This window comes from Phyllobates terribilis, unplaced genomic scaffold, assembly GCF_046119375.1.
Source record: "Phyllobates terribilis strain yellow unplaced genomic scaffold, ASM4611937v1 Scaffold_2__4_contigs__length_985480577, whole genome shotgun sequence".
Classification (NCBI taxonomy): domain Eukaryota; kingdom Metazoa; phylum Chordata; class Amphibia; order Anura; family Dendrobatidae; genus Phyllobates; species Phyllobates terribilis.
Window position 1 is genome coordinate 706645808 of NW_027362762.1, and position 18202 is coordinate 706664009.

Below are 18202 nucleotides of genomic sequence, written 5' to 3' on the forward strand. Positions count from 1 at the left end.
GCAATTGTGTCTCATCATTGTCCACCTCTTGTGACACTTTCCCACTGTTGCCTTCGTGTGACCGTGGCTGCTCAAATATTTGGGCATAGCTACATGCGATGTCCTCTTGCCTCGCTTCAAGTGGACCGGGCGAGAGGCCCGAATCTATAAATGGAAAAGTAAACAGCTCTTCAGAGTGTCCAAGTGTGGGATCATTTGTCTCTGGGCACTCGGCATGGTGGGAGGAAGGAGGATCAGGGTGAGGAATATGCGGTCCAGACTCACAGCTACTGAGACTTGACCATGTGGAAGACAGGGTGGTGGCTAAGTGGCTGGAAGCATTTTTCACTATCCAACCAACAACCTTTTGCTCTGGGTTGAATAGTGGTATGCTGCTGTCCCCTAGGAATTGGGACAGGAAGGTCGGGCGAGATGTGGGTGTTTGTTGTGGCACAATTTCAGCTTGCCCACGGTCTTGGCCTCGGCCTCTGTATGCACCATCACCATCACGTCCAGTTCCCCATCCCTTGCCACGTGCCTTGCCCATTTTAAATGGAGGACAATATCTTCCACGCTCACTGATGACTGAATTTGGAGCGAACTTATATGTGATCCGTGTGACCGACAAACCACAGTTTTAAATACCTGGCTTGTAGGTAACTATTTTGAACAGCAAACTGGTGTCAATTGCTTCACTGACACACTGAAACAAATTTTTAATGGAGGTTAGAAATGGCAGTATTTTCTGAAAACGTATATGTGATCCGTGTGATGGAGAAAACACAGTTTTACATACCTGGCCTGTAGGTAACTATTTTGTACATCAATCTGGTGTCAATTGCTTCACTGACACACTGAAACTAATTTTAAATGGAGGTCAGAAATGGCAGTATTTTCTGAAAACCTATATGAGATCCGTGTGACGGAGAAAACACAGTTTTAAATACCTGGCCTGTAGGTAACTATTTTGAACAGCAAACCGTGTCAAAAACTTCGCTGACACAGTAAAAAAAATTTGAATAGAGGCCAAAAATGGCAGTATTTTCAGTGCAATTATATGTGGTCCGTGTGACGGACAAACCACAGTTTTAAATAGCTGAATTTTTAACTTTGTAATATGGAAAGGACCTGGCTGTATTCTGCACTGCCAACAAGCAAATGGCGCAGAAAAACGGTGTTCTCTGGATTGCTTTTTAAGCAAATAATGAGGATTGAGATACAAAAAAATTATTCCTGGCCCCTGAGATCTGGGCCTTTGTTTAGAAATATCTAACAGCAGCAGAAGGCAGAACTGGAATGGTGCCTCTTGTGCTATATCCTACAGTCTGCTATATACACTGCCTGCCTTCCTGCCTATATACACTGCCTGCCTGATATTTCTGCAGATGGATTAGTCCTCAGAATGACTGTTTGTTGAGATGGATATGTGTAATGTACTTGTTTTCTCCCTACACTACCTAATACACAACCAAATCTCTCCCTAGCTCAGCAGCACCTCTCCCTACACTGACTGATTGCGGAGTAGACTGACGAGCACAACGGCGCCTGGTCTGATATAGACCTGATGACGCTGTGTGGCCAGCCAATCACTGTAATGCCACAACCACCATGGCTTTGGCATTACAATTAGTGGCAGGCAATCCCTGCATGTTGATTGGTGCTCTAAAGAGTGCCAAACATGCAGGGAGGGGACCCCAGCATTCGCCCGAGCATCTGGCAAGTCCTCGGTGAGCTCTGAGCATCTTGAGCACTGAGATGCTCGGATGAGTACCGAGTACTTGCGAGTATGCTCGCTCATCACTAGTCATCACCGCTCACCATCTTGGTGGAGTCCTCAAAGTTTTGGAGGAGGACACAGATGTCAGACATCCATGCCCACTCATCAGCTCTTATGTGCGGAGGCTGACCTGAATGCAGATGGACGTGTTGAAGCTGGTACTCAACAACTGCTCTCTGCTGCTCAAAATCATTCCAAACATCTGCAACATTGATTTCCAATGCGTAGTCACATCGCACACCAGTCGGTGAGCTGGAAGCTACAAACGCTGCTGAAGCCCAGCCAGGGCGGTGGAAGCTGTAGCTGACTTTCTGAAATGGGCACACACGTGGCGTACTTTCACAAGCAGCTCTGGAGGATCTGTGTAGATTTTGAGATACTACAGAACCACTAAGTTGAGCACATGGGTCAGGCATGGTACATGTGCGAGCTTGCCTAACTTCAGAGCTGACACCAGGTTCTCTGATACAGCTTTCAATAACTCTGCAACAGTGTGCGGTTCGTCGCCTAAGCATACAGTCCTGCTAATTGTTATTGCCAAACACGAAGTTTAAGTAAATAATCTGGAATATGTCCTGAAAAAATGAATCAAGTGATGGAGATCGAGGCTGAAAAGGAAGAGAAGTAGGTGGTGCAGGAACTGTAGAATGTAGGGGTAAACCTGATTGACCCAGGGCCCAGGGATCCTCTGCATCGGGAGGACGTGTTCCGTCCAGGTTCCCACTGGGTCCCGGCTTCCACAATATTAACCCAGTGGAATGTGTCAGTAAGATGAACCGTTCCTGGCCACATTCACTTGTCCACATGTTTTTGGTCAGGCGGTCCTTCCCACTTAAGTGCACTGGGGAGGGCACGGGTAATGTTCTGGGACTCACGCTTGTGGAAGGCGGAGACGATACCGGGAGAAATAGTTGCGGCTGTGGGAAGACCGAGTAGGGACATCCGGCCGCTGCCATGAGGTTGTGGAAAGCTTCCGCCTCCTCGAGCCAAAAAGGCAACATTTCAAGTACAAGCAGCTGTCCAGAAATGTGGCAGTTTAGTATTGCTGCCTGTGGGTGGCTGGCTGCATACTTGCGCTGGCCTTCCAAGTAACAAAAAACTAAGCAGATGGTGGCCTCTATCATCATCATGACCTCACCTGGGCACTATGAACTCTCCTGAAGGAGAAGCCAGGTCCCACCGGAGGATTCTCTAGTTCTCTGGTGGGCCCATCCAACCCTGCCGAGAAGCAGCCCTGGCTAAGAAAAGTGTGTGGGAAGGTTCCTGGACACTCTATGGCTGATTTTTTACTGAGGGGGAAACCCACAAAAACACTGGGAGAACATACAAAATCCTTGCAGATGTTGTCCTTGGTGCTATTTTAACCCCGGACCCCAGCGCTGCAAGGCTTCAGTGCTAATCTCTGAGCCACTGTGCTGCCCTCTCTGTTCTCCCTCTGATATTTAACATGCTGGAGAAACTTGCACCTACTGCCGCTCAGTATCTTCAGCTCCTTTGTGAGAAACTAATGTATTTGGGCAGCCACTCAGTCTTCCAAATAAAATTCCAGAGAAGGAAATTATGGATGGCTTCGCTTCTGGTACTGGGTGCCAATATTATACCACTGGAAATATTCCAGTCTGGTTGGAGCCAAGCTGATTCCCACAGAAAAGTAGCAGCAGCAAGCTAAGGAGGTGGTGGCCTCTATCATCATCATGAATTCACCTTAACACTATGAGCTCTCCTGATGGAGAAGCTAGAGCCCACCGGAGGAGTCTCCGGTTCTCTGGTGGGCCCGTCCAACCCTGTCGAGAAGAAGCCCTGGCTAAAAAAAAGTGTGTGGGATGGTTCCCGGACACTCTATGGCTGTTTTTTTTTTTTTACTGTGGACTGGCTCCGTACCATCCCTGGCCACATTCACCGGTCCACGTGTTTGTAGTTAGGCAGTCCTTCCCAGTAAGTGCACTTCCCCAGGGCACAGGTCATTTTCTGGGACCTGCGCTTGTGGAAGGCGGAGACAATACCGGGAGAAATAGTGGCGACTGGGCACTGAGTATGGACACCCAGCCGCCGCCGGCATGAGGTTGTGAAAAGCTTCCGCCTCCACGAGCCTAAACGGCAACATTTCAAGTGCAAGCAAGCAGGCCGATTAGTATTGCGGCCTGTGGGTGGGTGGTTGGTTGCCTGCATATTTGCACTTGCATTCCAAGTAACACGAAGCTAAGGAGATGGAAGATCAAACCATCATGAATAATTTAGTTGTTGTCTAGGAGACCGAGTACAATATTAACCTAGTAACATGTTGCAATGAGATGTACCGTCCATGGCCACATTCACTTGTCCACGTGTTTGTGCTTAAGTGGTCCTTCCCAATTAAGTGCACTGGGAAGGGTGTGGGTAATTCTCTGGGACCTGCGCTTGCGGAAGGCGGAGAAAATACCGGGAGAAATAGAGGTGGCTGGGGATCGAGTATGGACACCAGGCTGCCGCCGCCATGAGGTTGTGGAAAGCTTCCACCTCCACGAGCCTAAAAGCCAACATTTCAAGTGCAAGCAGTCCAGAAATGTGGCAGTTTAGTATTGCGGCCTGTCTTGGCTGCATACTTGCGCTTGCACTCCAAGTACTGTGGTAGGTACAACTGAACACTGCAAAGGAACAAGGATGTGGACTGTGATGGCTGCAAGTCTGCAATGACAGGTGTAGGGCAGGAGGCATTGTCGCATGTGCCATGGACAGGGGATTGGCGTGCATGCACAAAAGCGGAAGAGGCAGTGGTGTCACCAGCAGACACTGTTTCTGGACATTGGTGTTTGGCCCAGCTTGTCAGGTGCTTTGCTGTCAAGTGTCTGAGAATGCTGGTGGTGGTCAGGCTGGTAGTTTTGGTGCTATTGCTGATGCTGGCCTGGCAGATGTTGCAAATGGCCTTTTTGGGGCTATCTAAACAGTCTTTAAAAAGAACCAGACTCGGGAAGACCTAACAGTTGTACTGGCAACTTCCGCCCTGTTGGTGTTCCGGGGAGTGGATGCCCGCCTTGTCTCTGTTGCCACCACACTGCTTGTTCCTGCCTGTTGTGGTGCTACGCCTCCTTCCCCCTGTGTGCTGCTGTCCTCGCTCTGCATGTCCCCTTGCCAGGTTGGGTTAGTGACTTCATCATCCACTGCTTCATTTTCCACTTCCGCCCCCTGGTCCTCCTCCTGACTTTCTGTCCTTTGTGTTTCATCATTATCCACCTCTTGCGATAGTATTTGCACTTTCCCACCATCACCTTCCGGTGACCATGGCTCTTCAAATCGCTACATGTGATTTTCTGTTGCCCTTCTTGAAGCTGGCCAGTCGAGAGTCCCAAATTTATCAATAGAAAAGTGAACAGCTCTTGGGGTAACACTGGGCTCTAATCTCTCCTTCAAAACACATATCCAAGCTCTTTCCACTTCCGAGCAGACCAAGTGAGAGACCAGAATCTATAAATGGAAAGATGAACAAAACAGCTCTTCGACGTGTCCAAGTATGGGATCAGTTGTCTCAGGGCACTCAGAATGGTGGGAGGAAGGAGAATCAGGGTGAGGAAGATGCCGGCTCCAAGTAAAAAAATCTCCCGGATCCGCACATTTCTAAACCACAAATCTACAAAAACACTAGTGCACGCGCTCATCATCTCCCTTCTTGACAACTGCAACCTCCTGCTCTGTGGCCTCCCTTTTAACACTCTCGCATTCCTCCAGTCTATCCTAAACTCTGTTGCCCGACTAATCCACCTGTCCCCTCGCTATTCCCTGGCGTCTCCTCTCTGTCAATCCCTTCACTGGCTCCCCATTAACCCGAGACTCCAGTTTAAAACCCTAACCTTGGAATGCAAAGCAATCCACAACCAGTCTCCTCCATACATCTGTGACCTAGTCTCCCGGAATTACCAGCACGCAACCTCCGATCCTCACAAGATCTCCTTCTCTACTCCCCTCTTATCTCCTCTTCCCACAATCGCATACAAGATTTCTACCATGCATCCCCCCTTCTCTGGAACTCTCTACCCCACCATTTCTGACTCTCGCCTAGTGTTGAAACCTTCAAAAGGTTGTAGACTGAGCCCTCGCGGGCAGGGTCCTCTCCTATACCAGTCACTGTCACATTTTTGTTCAAGATTATTGTAATTGTTTTTGCGATGTATGCCCCCTTTTCACATGTAAATTGCCATGAAATAAATGGCAATAAAGTAATAATAATAATGTGATCCAGACTCACATCTACTGAGACTGCACCATGTGGAACACAGGGTGGTGGTGGCAAACTGACTGGAAGCATTATCTGCTATCCAATCAACAACCATTTCACACTGCTCTGGCTTCAATAGTGGTGCTCCGCAGCCCCGTAGAAATTGGGACAGGAAGGTAGTTCAACATGACGTGTGTGTTTGTTGTGCTCCCTGAGCAGGCACAGTTTCATCTTACCCACAGCCTCTGTGTGCACTATCAGCATCAACATAATGTCCATTTCTCTGTCCCTTGACACACACCTCGCCTATTTTAAATGTAGTTTAAGATTTTTCACGTTGCCAAAAATGTCTGTATTAGTGATGAGAGAGCATGCTTGCTACTGCTCGGTGATCGACCTAGCATCTCACTGCTCTAGATGCTTGGTGCTCGCTGAGTATTTACGGGGTTGCTCGGCGGGAACTCGGGTCCCCTCCCTGCATGTTTGGCGCTCTTTAGAGTGTCAATGAACATGCAGGGATTGTCTGCCACACACTGTAATGCCGCAGCCATGTTGGTTGTGGCATTACAGTGATTGACTGGCCGCACAGCGTCATCAGGTCTATGTCAGACCAGGCGCCGCCATGCTCATCACAGTCTACTCCTGAATCAGGCAGTGTAGGGAGAGGTGCTGCTGAGCTAGGGAGAGATTTGCTTGTTTCTTAGTTAGTGTAGGTATACCAGCATATTATTCACATATCCATCTCAACTAACAGTCCTTCTGAGGACCAATCGAGCTGCATAGATATCAGTGCTAGGCAGGCCGGCAGTGTATGTGGCAGACTGCAGTGCACATAGCAAGAGGGTCCATTCCAGTTCTGTCTGCTGGTGCTTTAACAGATATTTCTAGAAATAGCCCCAGGTATCAGGGGCCAGGAATAATTATTTTTTGGATCTTAATCCTGATTATTTGCTTAGAAAGCAATCCAGAGAACACGGTTTTTCTGCTCCATTTGCTTGTGGGCATGGAAGAATATAGCCAGATCCTTTCCATATTACAGCGCTAAAAATCCATCTATTTAGAACTGTGGTTTGTCACATAGATCACATATAAATGCGCTGAAAATTCTGCCATTTCTGACCTCCATTGAAATTTTGTTGCAGTATGTTAGCGAAGTTATCGACACCAGTACACTGTTAAAAATAGTAACCTACACACCATTTCTGGCCTCCATTGAAATTTTGTTGCAGTGTGTTAGCGAAGTTATTGACACCAGTTCACTGTTTAAAATACTTACCTACAGGCCAGCTAGTTAAAACTGTGGTTTGTCCGTCACACAGATCACATATAAGTGCGCTGAAAATTCTGCCATTTCTGGCCTCCATTGAAATTTTTTTGCAGTTTGTTAGCGAAGTAATTGACACCAGTTTGCTGTTAAAAATCGTAACCTACAGGCTAGCTATTTAAAACTAGTTTGTCCGTCCCACGAATCACATATAAGTGCGCTGAAAATTCTGCCATTTCTGGCCTCCATTGAAATTTTGTTGCAGTGTGTCAGTGAAGTTATTGACACAAGGTCGCTGTTAAAAATAGTTACCTACAGGCCAGCTATTTAAAACTGTGGTTTGTCCATCACACGGATCACATATAAGTGCGCTGAAAATTCTGCCATTTCTGGCCTCAATTAAAATTTTGTTGCAGTGTGTCAGTGAAGTTATTAACACGAGGTTGCTGTTAAAAATAGTTACCTACAGGACAGCTATTTAAAACTGTGGTATGTCTATCACACGGACCACATATAAGTGGGCTGAAAATTCTGCCATTTCTGGCCTCCATTAAAATTTGGTTGCAGTGTGTCAGTGAAGTTATTAACACGAGGTCGCTGTTAAAAATAGTTACCTACAGGACAGCTATTTTAAACTGTGGTTTGTCCGTCACACAGATCACATATGTGTGTGCTGAAAATTCTGCCATTTCTGGCCTCCATTGAAATTTTGTTGCAGTGTGTTAGCGAAGTTATTGACACCAGTACGCTGTTAAAAATAGTTACCTACAGTCAGCTATTTAAAACTGTGTTTTTTTCCGTCACACGGATCACATATAAGTGCCCTGAAAATTCTGCTATTTCTGGCCTCCATTGAAATTTTGTTGCAGTGTGTTAGCGAAGTTATTGACACCAGTTCACTGTTTAAAATAGCTACCTACAGGCCAGCTATTTAAAACTGTGGTTTGTCTATCACATAGATCACATATAAGTGCGCTGAAAATTCTCCCATTTCTGGCCTCCATTGAAATTTTGTTGCAGTGTGTTAGCGAAATTATTGACACCAGTTCGCTGTTAAAAATAGTTACTTACATGCAAGCTATTTAAAACTGTGGTTTGTCCGTCACACGGATCACATATAAGTACGCTGAAAATTCTGCCATTTCTGGCCTCCATTGGAATGTTGTTGCAGTGTGTTGGCATAGTTATTGACACAAGGTCACTGTTAAAAATAGTTACCTACAGGCCAGCTATTTAAAACTGTAGTTTGTCCATCACACGGATCACATATAAGTGCGCTGAAAATTCTGCCATTTCTGGCCTCCATTGAAATTTTGTTGCAGTGTGTTAGAGAAGTTATTGACAGTAGTTTGCTATTAAAAATAGTTACCTACCAGCCAGATATTTCAAACTGGTTTGTCCATCACACGGGTCACATATAAGTGCACTTAAAATTCTGCCAACTCTGGACTCCATTGAAATTTTGTTGCAGTGTGTCAGTGAAGTTATTGAGACGAGGTCGCTGTTAAAAATAGTTACCTACAGGCCAGCTATTTAAAACTGTGGTTTCTCCGTCACACGAATCACATATAACTGTGCTGATAATTCTGCTATTTCTGGCCTCCATTGAAATTTTGTTGCAGTGTGTTAACGAAGTTATTGACACCAGTTCGCTAATAAACATAGTTACCTACCTGACAGCTATTTAAAACTGGTCAATCCGTCACAAATATCACATATAAGTGAAATGAAAATTCTGCCATTTCTGGCCTCCATTGAAATTTTGCTGCAGTGTGTCAGTGAAGTTATTAACACCAGTTTGCAGTTAAAAATAGTTACCTACAGGCCAGTTATTTAAAAGTTTGTTTTTTCCATCACACGGATCACATATAAGTGCACTTAAAATTCTGCTATTTCTGGCCTCCATTTAAATTTTGTTGCAGTGTGTTAGCAAAATTATTGACACCAGTGCACTGTTTAAAATAGCTACCTACAGGCCAGCTATTTAAAACTGTGGTTTGTCCATCACGCGGATCACATATAAGTGTGCTGAAAATTCTGCCATTTCTGGCCTCCATTGAAATTTTGTTGCAGTTTGTCAGTGAAGTTATTGAAACGAGGTCGCTGTTAAAAATAGTTACCTACAGGCCATCTATTTTAAACTGTGGTTTGTCCGTCACACGGATCACATATAAGTGCGCCGAAAATTCTGCCATTTCTGGTCTCCATTGAAATTTTGTTGTAGTGTGTTAGCGAAATTATTGACACCAGTTCGCTGTTAAAAATAGTTACTTACATGCAAGCTATTTAAAACTGTGGTTTGTCCGTCACACGGATCACATATAAGTACGCTGAAAATTCTGCCATTTCTGGCCTCCATTGAAATGTTGTTGCAGTGTGTTGGCATAGTTATTGACACAAGGTCACTGTTAAAAATAGTTACCTACAGGCCAGCTATTTAAAACTGTAGTTTGTCCATCACACGGATCACATATAAGTGCGCTGAAAATTCTGCCATTTCTGGCCTCCATTGAAATTTTGTTGCAGTGTGTTAGAGAAGTTATTGACAGCAGTTTGCTATTAAAAATAGTTACCTACCAGCCAGATATTTCAAACTGGTTTGTCCGTCACACGGGTCACATATAAGTGCACTTAAAATTCTGCCAACTCTGGACTCCATTGAAATTTTGTTGCAGTGTGTCAGTGAAGTTATTGAGAAAAGGTCGCTGTTAAAAATAGTTACCTACAGGCCAGCTATTTAAAACTGTGGTTTCTCCATCACACGAATCACATATAACTGTGCTGATAATTCTGCTATTTCTGGCCTCCATTGAAATTTTGTTGCAGTGTGTTAGCGAAGTTATTGACACCAGTTCGCTAATAAACATAGTTACCTACCTGACAGCTATTTAAAACTGGTCAATCCGTCACAAATATCACATATAAGTGAAATGAAAATTCTGCCATTTCTGGCCTCCATTGAAATTTTGCTGCAGTGTGTCAGTGAAGTTATTAACACCAGTTTGCAGTTAAAAATAGTTACCTACAGGCCAGTTATTTAAAAGTTTGTTTTTTCCATCACACGGATCACATATAAGTGCGCTTAAAATTCTGCTATTTCTGGCCTCCATTTAAATTTTGTTGCAGTGTGTTAGCAAAATTATTGACACCAGTGCACTGTTTAAAATAGCTACCTACAGGCCAGCTATTTAAAACTGTGGTTTGTCCATCACGCGGATCACATATAAGTGTGCTGAAAATTCTGCCATTTCTGGCCTCCATTGAAATTTTGTTGCAGTTTGTCAGTGAAGTTATTGAAACGAGGACACTGTTAAAAATAGTTACCTACAGGCCAGCTATTTAAAACTGTGGTTTTTCCGTCACACGGATCATGTATAAGTGCACTGAAAATACTGCTATTTTTTGCCTCCATTGAATTTTTTTGCAGTGTGTTAGCAAAGTAATTGACACCAGTTCGCTGTTAAAAATAGTTACCTACAGGCCAGCTATTTAAAACTGATTTGCCCGTCGCACAGATCACATATTAGTGCGCTGAAAATTCTGCCATTTCTGGCCTCCATTGAAATTTTGTTGCAGTGTGTCAGTGAAGTTATTGACACAAGTTTGCTGTTAAAAATAGTTACCTACAGGCCAGCTATTTCAAACTTTAGTTTTTCCATCACACGGATCGCATATAAGTGCGCGGAAAATTCTGCTATTTCTAGCCTCCATTGAAATTTTGTTGCACTGTGTTAGCGAAGTTATTGACACCAGTTCACTGTTTAAAATAGCTACCTACAGGCCAGCTATTTAAAACTGTGGTTTGTCTATCACATAGATCACATATAAGTGCGCTGAAAATTCTCCCATTTCTGGCCTCCATTGAAATTTTGTTGCAGTGTGTCAGTGTAGTTATTGAAACAAGGTCGCTGTTAAAAATAGTTACCTACAGGCCATCTATTTTAAACTGTGGTTTGTCCGTCACACGGATCACATATAAGTGCGCCGAAAATTCTGCCATTTCTGGTCTCCATTGAAATTTTGTTGCAGTGTGTTAGCGAAATTATTGACACCAGTTCGCTGTTAAAAATAGTTACTTACATGCAAGCTATTTAAAACTGTGGTTTGTCCGTCACACGGATCACATATAAGTACGCTGAAAATTCTGCCATTTCTGGCCTCCATTGAAATGTTGTTGCAGTGTGTTGGCATAGTTATTGACACAAGGTCACTGTTAAAAATAGTTACCTACAGGCCAGCTATTTAAAACTGTAGTTTGTCCATCACACGGATCACATATAAGTGCGCTGAAAATTCTGCCATTTCTGGCCTCCATTGAAATTTTGTTGCAGTGTGTTAGAGAAGTTATTGACAGCAGTTTGCTATTAAAAATAGTTACCTACCAGCCAGATATTTCAAACTGGTTTGTCCGTCACACGGGTCACATATAAGTGCACTTAAAATTCTGCCAACTCTGGACTCCATTGAAATTTTGTTGCAGTGTGTCAGTGAAGTTATTGAGACGAGGTCGCTGTTAAAAATAGTTACCTACAGGCCAGCTATTTAAAACTGTGGTTTCTCCATCACACGAATCACATATAACTGTGCTGATAATTCTGCTATTTCTGGCCTCCATTGAAATTTTGTTGCAGTGTGTTAACGAAGTTATTGACACCAGTTCGCTAATAAACATAGTTACCTACCTGACAGCTATTTAAAACTGGTCAATCCGTCACAAATATCACATATAAGTGAAATGAAAATTCTGCCATTTCTGGCCTCCATTGAAATTTTGCTGCAGTGTGTCAGTGAAGTTATTAACACCAGTTTGCAGTTAAAAAAAGTTACCTACAGGCCAGTTATTTAAAAGTTTGTTTTTTCCATCACACGGATCACATATAAGTGCGCTTAAAATTCTGCTATTTCTGGCCTCCATTTAAATTTTGTTGCAGTGTGTTAGCAAAATTATTGACACCAGTGCACTGTTTAAAATAGCTACCTACAGGCCAGCTATTTAAAACTGTGGTTTGTCCATCACGCGGATCACATATAAGTGTGCTGAAAATTCTGCCATTTCTGGCCTCCATTGAAATTTTGTTGCAGTTTGTCAGTGAAGTTATTGAAACGAGGTCGCTGTTAAAAATAGTTACCTACAGGCCATCTATTTTAAACTGTGGTTTGTCCGTCACACGGATCACATATAAGTGCGCCGAAAATTCTGCCATTTCTGGTCTCCATTGAAATTTTGTTGTAGTGTGTTAGCGAAATTATTGACACCAGTTCGCTGTTAAAAATAGTTACTTACATGCAAGCTATTTAAAACTGTGGTTTGTCCGTCACACGGATCACATATAAGTACGCTGAAAATTCTGCCATTTCTGGCCTCCATTGAAATGTTGTTGCAGTGTGTTGGCATAGTTATTGACACAAGGTCACTGTTAAAAATAGTTACCTACAGGCCAGCTATTTAAAACTGTAGTTTGTCCATCACACGGATCACATATAAGTGCGCTGAAAATTCTGCCATTTCTGGCCTCCATTGAAATTTTGTTGCAGTGTGTTAGAGAAGTTATTGACAGCAGTTTGCTATTAAAAATAGTTACCTACCAGCCAGATATTTCAAACTGGTTTGTCCGTCACACGGGTCACATATAAGTGCACTTAAAATTCTGCCAACTCTGGACTCCATTGAAATTTTGTTGCAGTGTGTCAGTGAAGTTATTGAGAAAAGGTCGCTGTTAAAAATAGTTACCTACAGGCCAGCTATTTAAAACTGTGGTTTCTCCGTCACACGAATCACATATAACTGTGCTGATAATTCTGCTATTTCTGGCCTCCATTGAAATTTTGTTGCAGTGTGTTAGCGAAGTTATTGACACCAGTTCGCTAATAAACATAGTTACCTACCTGACAGCTATTTAAAACTGGTCAATCCGTCACAAATATCACATATAAGTGAAATGAAAATTCTGCCATTTCTGGCCTCCATTGAAATTTTGCTGCAGTGTGTCAGTGAAGTTATTAACACCAGTTTGCAGTTAAAAATAGTTACCTACAGGCCAGTTATTTAAAAGTTTGTTTTTTCCATCACACGGATCACATATAAGTGCGCTTAAAATTCTGCTATTTCTGGCCTCCATTTAAATTTTGTTGCAGTGTGTTAGCAAAATTATTGACACCAGTGCACTGTTTAAAATAGCTACCTACAGGCCAGCTATTTAAAACTGTGGTTTGTCCATCACGCGGATCACATATAAGTGTGCTGAAAATTCTGCCATTTCTGGCCTCCATTGAAATTTTGTTGCAGTTTGTCAGTGAAGTTATTGAAACGAGGACACTGTTAAAAATAGTTACCTACAGGCCAGCTATTTAAAACTGTGGTTTTTCCGTCACACGGATCATGTATAAGTGCACTGAAAATACTGCTATTTTTTGCCTCCATTGAATTTTTTTGCAGTGTGTTAGCAAAGTAATTGACACCAGTTCGCTGTTAAAAATAGTTACCTACAGGCCAGCTATTTAAAACTGATTTGCCCGTCGCACAGATCACATATTAGTGCGCTGAAAATTCTGCCATTTCTGGCCTCCATTGAAATTTTGTTGCAGTGTGTCAGTGAAGTTATTGACACAAGTTTGCTGTTAAAAATAGTTACCTACAGGCCAGCTATTTCAAACTTTAGTTTTTCCATCACACGGATCGCATATAAGTGCGCGGAAAATTCTGCTATTTCTAGCCTCCATTGAAATTTTGTTGCACTGTGTTAGCGAAGTTATTGACACCAGTTCACTGTTTAAAATAGCTACCTACAGGCCAGCTATTTAAAACTGTGGTTTGTCTATCACATAGATCACATATAAGTGCGCTGAAAATTCTCCCATTTCTGGCCTCCATTGAAATTTTGTTGCAGTGTGTCAGTGTAGTTATTGAAACAAGGTCGCTGTTAAAAATAGTTACCTACAGGCCATCTATTTTAAACTGTGGTTTGTCCGTCACACGGATCACATATAAGTGCGCCGAAAATTCTGCCATTTCTGGTCTCCATTGAAATTTTGTTGCAGTGTGTTAGCGAAATTATTGACACCAGTTCGCTGTTAAAAATAGTTACTTACATGCAAGCTATTTAAAACTGTGGTTTGTCCGTCACACGGATCACATATAAGTACGCTGAAAATTCTGCCATTTCTGGCCTCCATTGAAATGTTGTTGCAGTGTGTTGGCATAGTTATTGACACAAGGTCACTGTTAAAAATTGTTACCTACAGGCCAGCTATTTAAAACTGTAGTTTGTCCATCACACGGATCACATATAAGTGCGCTGAAAATTCTGCCATTTCTGGCCTCCATTGAAATTTTGTTGCAGTGTGTTAGAGAAGTTATTGACAGCAGTTTGCTATTAAAAATAGTTACCTACCAGCCAGATATTTCAAACTGGTTTGTCCGTCACACGGGTCACATATAAGTGCACTTAAAATTCTGCCAACTCTGGACTCCATTGAAATTTTGTTGCAGTGTGTCAGTGAAGTTATTGAGACGAGGTCGCTGTTAAAAATAGTTACCTACAGGCCAGCTATTTAAAACTGTGGTTTCTCCATCACACGAATCACATATAACTGTGCTGATAATTCTGCTATTTCTGGCCTCCATTGAAATTTTGTTGCAGTGTGTTAGCGAAGTTATTGACACCAGTTCGCTAATAAACATAGTTACCTACCTGACAGCTATTTAAAACTGGTCAATTCGTCACAAGGATCACATATAAGTGAAATGAAAATTCTGCCATTTCTGGCCTCCATTGAAATTTTGCTGCAGTGTGTCAGTGAAGTTATTCACACCAGTTTGCAGTTAAAAATAGTTACCTACAGGCCAGTTATTTAAAAGTTTATTTTTTCCATCACACGGATCACATATAAGTGCGCTTAAAATTCTGCTATTTCTGGCCTCCATTTAAATTTTGTTGCAGTGTGTTAGCAAAATTATTGACACCAGTGCACTGTTTAAAATAGCTACCTACAGGCCAGCTATTTAAAACTGTGGTTTGTCCATCACGCGGATCACATATAAGTGCGCTGAAAATTCTGCCATTTCTGGCCTCCATTGAAATTTTGTTGCAGTTTGTCAGTGAAGTTATTGAAACGAGGACACTGTTAAAAATAGTTACCTACAGGCCAGCTATTTAAAACTGTGGTTTTTCCGTCACACGGATCATGTATAAGTGCGCTGAAAATTCTGCTGTTTTTTGCCTCCATTGAAATTTTGTTGCAGTGTGTTAGCAAAGTAATTGACACCAGTTCGCTGTTAAAAATAGTTACCTACAGGCCAGCTATTTAAAACTGATTTGCCCGTCGCACAGATCACATATTAGTGCGCTGAAAATTCTGCCATTTCTGGCCTCCATTGAAATTTTGTTGCAGTGTGTCAGTGAAGTTATTGACACAAGTTTGATGTTAAAAATAGTTACCTACAGGCCAGCTATTTCAAACTTTAGTTTTTCCTTCACACGGATCGCATATAAGTGCGCTGAAAATTCTGCTATTTCTAGCCTCCATTGAAATTTTGTTGCACTGTGTTAGCGAAGTTATTGACACCAGTTCACTGTTTAAAATAGCTACCTACAGGCCAGCTATTTAAAACTGTGGTTTGTCTATCACACAGATCACATATAAGTGCGCTGAAAATTCTCCCATTTCTGGCCTCCATTGAAATTTTGTTGCAGTGTGTCAGTGTAGTTATTGAAACAAGGTCGCTGTTAAAAATAGTTACCTACAGGCCATCTATTTTAAACTGTGGTTTGTCCGTCACACGGATCACATATAAGTGCGCCGAAAATTCTGCCATTTCTGGTCTCCATTGAAATTTTGTTGCAGTGTGTTAGCGAAATTATTGACACCAGTTCGCTGTTAAAAATAGTTACTTACATGCAAGCTATTTAAAACTGTGGTTTGTCCGTCACACGGATCACATATAAGTACGCTGAAAATTCTGCCATTTCTGGCCTCCATTGAAATGTTGTTGCAGTGTTTCAGGGAAGTTATTGACACAAGGTCGCTGTTAAAAATAGTTACCTAGAGGCTAGCTATTTAATCCTAGCTTGTACGTCCTATGAATCACATATAAGTGCGCTGAAAATTCTGCCATTTCTGGTCTCCATTGAAATTTTGTTGCAGTGTGTCAGTGAAGTTATTGACACGAGGTCGCTGTTAAAAATAGTTACCTACAGGCCAGCTATTTAAAACTGTGATTTGTCCGTAACACGGATCACATATACAGTAAAGACCAAAAGTTTGGACACACCTTCTCATTTAAAGATTTTTCTGTATTTTCATGACTATGAAAATTGTACATTCACACTGAAGGCATCAAAACTATGAATTAACACATGTGCAATTATATACTTAAGAAAAAATGTGAAACAACTGAAAATATGTCTTATATTCTAGGTTCTTCAAAGTAGCCACCTTTTGCTTTGATGACTGCTTTGCACACTCTTGGCATTCTCTTGATGAACTTCAAGAGGTAGTCACCGGAAATGGTCCTCCAACAATCTTGATGGAGTTCCCAGAGATGTTTAGCACTTGTTCGCCCTTTTGCCTTCACGCTGCGGTCCAGCTCACCCCAAACCATCTCGATTGAGTTCAGGCCTGGTGACTGTGGAGATCAGGTCATCTGGCGTAGCACCCCATCACTCTCCTTCTTGGTCAAATAGCCTTACACAGCCTGGAAGTGTGTTTGGGATCATTGTCCTGTTGAAAAATAAATGATGGTCCAACTAAATGCAAACTGGATGGAATAGCATGTCGCTGCAAGATGCTGTGGTAGACATGCAGGTTCAGTATGCCTTCAATTTTGAATAAATCCCCAACAGTGTCACCAGCAAAGCACCCCCACACCATCACACCTCCTCCTCCATGCTTCACAGTGGGAACCAGGCATGTAGAGTCCATCCGTTCACCTTTTCTGCATCGCACAAAGACACGGTGGTTGAAACCAAAGATCTCAAATTTGCACTCATCAGACCAAAGCACAGATTTCTACTGGTCTAATGTCCATTCCTTGTGTTCTTTAGCCCAAACAAGTCTCTTCTGCTTGTTGCCTGTCCTTAGCAGTGGTTTCCTAACAGCTATTTTACCATGAAGGCCTGCTGCACAAAGTCTCCTCTGAACAGTTGTTGAAGAGATGTGTCTGCTGCTAGAACTCTGTATGGCATTGACCTGGTCTCTAATCTGAGCTGCTGTTAACCTGCGATTTCTGAGGCTGGTGACTCAGATAAACTTATCCTCAGAAGCAGAGGTGACTCTTGGTCTTCCTTTCCTGGGGCGTTCCTCATGTGAGCCAGTTTCTTTGTACCGCTTGATGGTTTTCGCAACTGCACTTGAGGACACTTTCAAAGTTTTTCCAATTTTTCGCACTGACTGACCTTCATTTCTTAAAGTAATGATGGCCACTCGTTTTTCTTTACTTAGCTGCTTTTTTCTTGCCATAATACAAATTCTAACAGTCTATTCAGTAGGACTTTCAGCTGTGTATCCACCAGACTTCTGCACAACACAACTGATGGTCCCAACCCCATTTATAAGGCAAGAAATCCCACTTATTAAACCTGACAGGGCATACCTGTGAAGTGAAAACCATTTCCGGTGACTACCTCTTGAAGCTCATCAAGAGAATGCAGAGAGTGTGCAAAGCAGTCATCAAAGCAAAATGTGGCTACTTTGAAGAACCTAGAATATAAAACATATTTTCAGTTGTTTCACACTCTTTTAAGTATATAATTCCACATGTGTTAATTCATAGTTTTGATGCCTTCAGTGTGAATGTACAATTTTCATAGTCATGAAAATACAGAAAAATCTTTAAATAAGAAGATGTGTCCAAACGATTGGTCTGTACTGTAAGTGCGCTGAAAATTCTGCCATTTCTGGCCTTCATTAAAATTTGGTTGCAGTGTGTCAGTGAAGTTATTAACACGAGGTCGCAGTTAAAAATAGTTACCTACAGGACAGCTATTTTAAACTG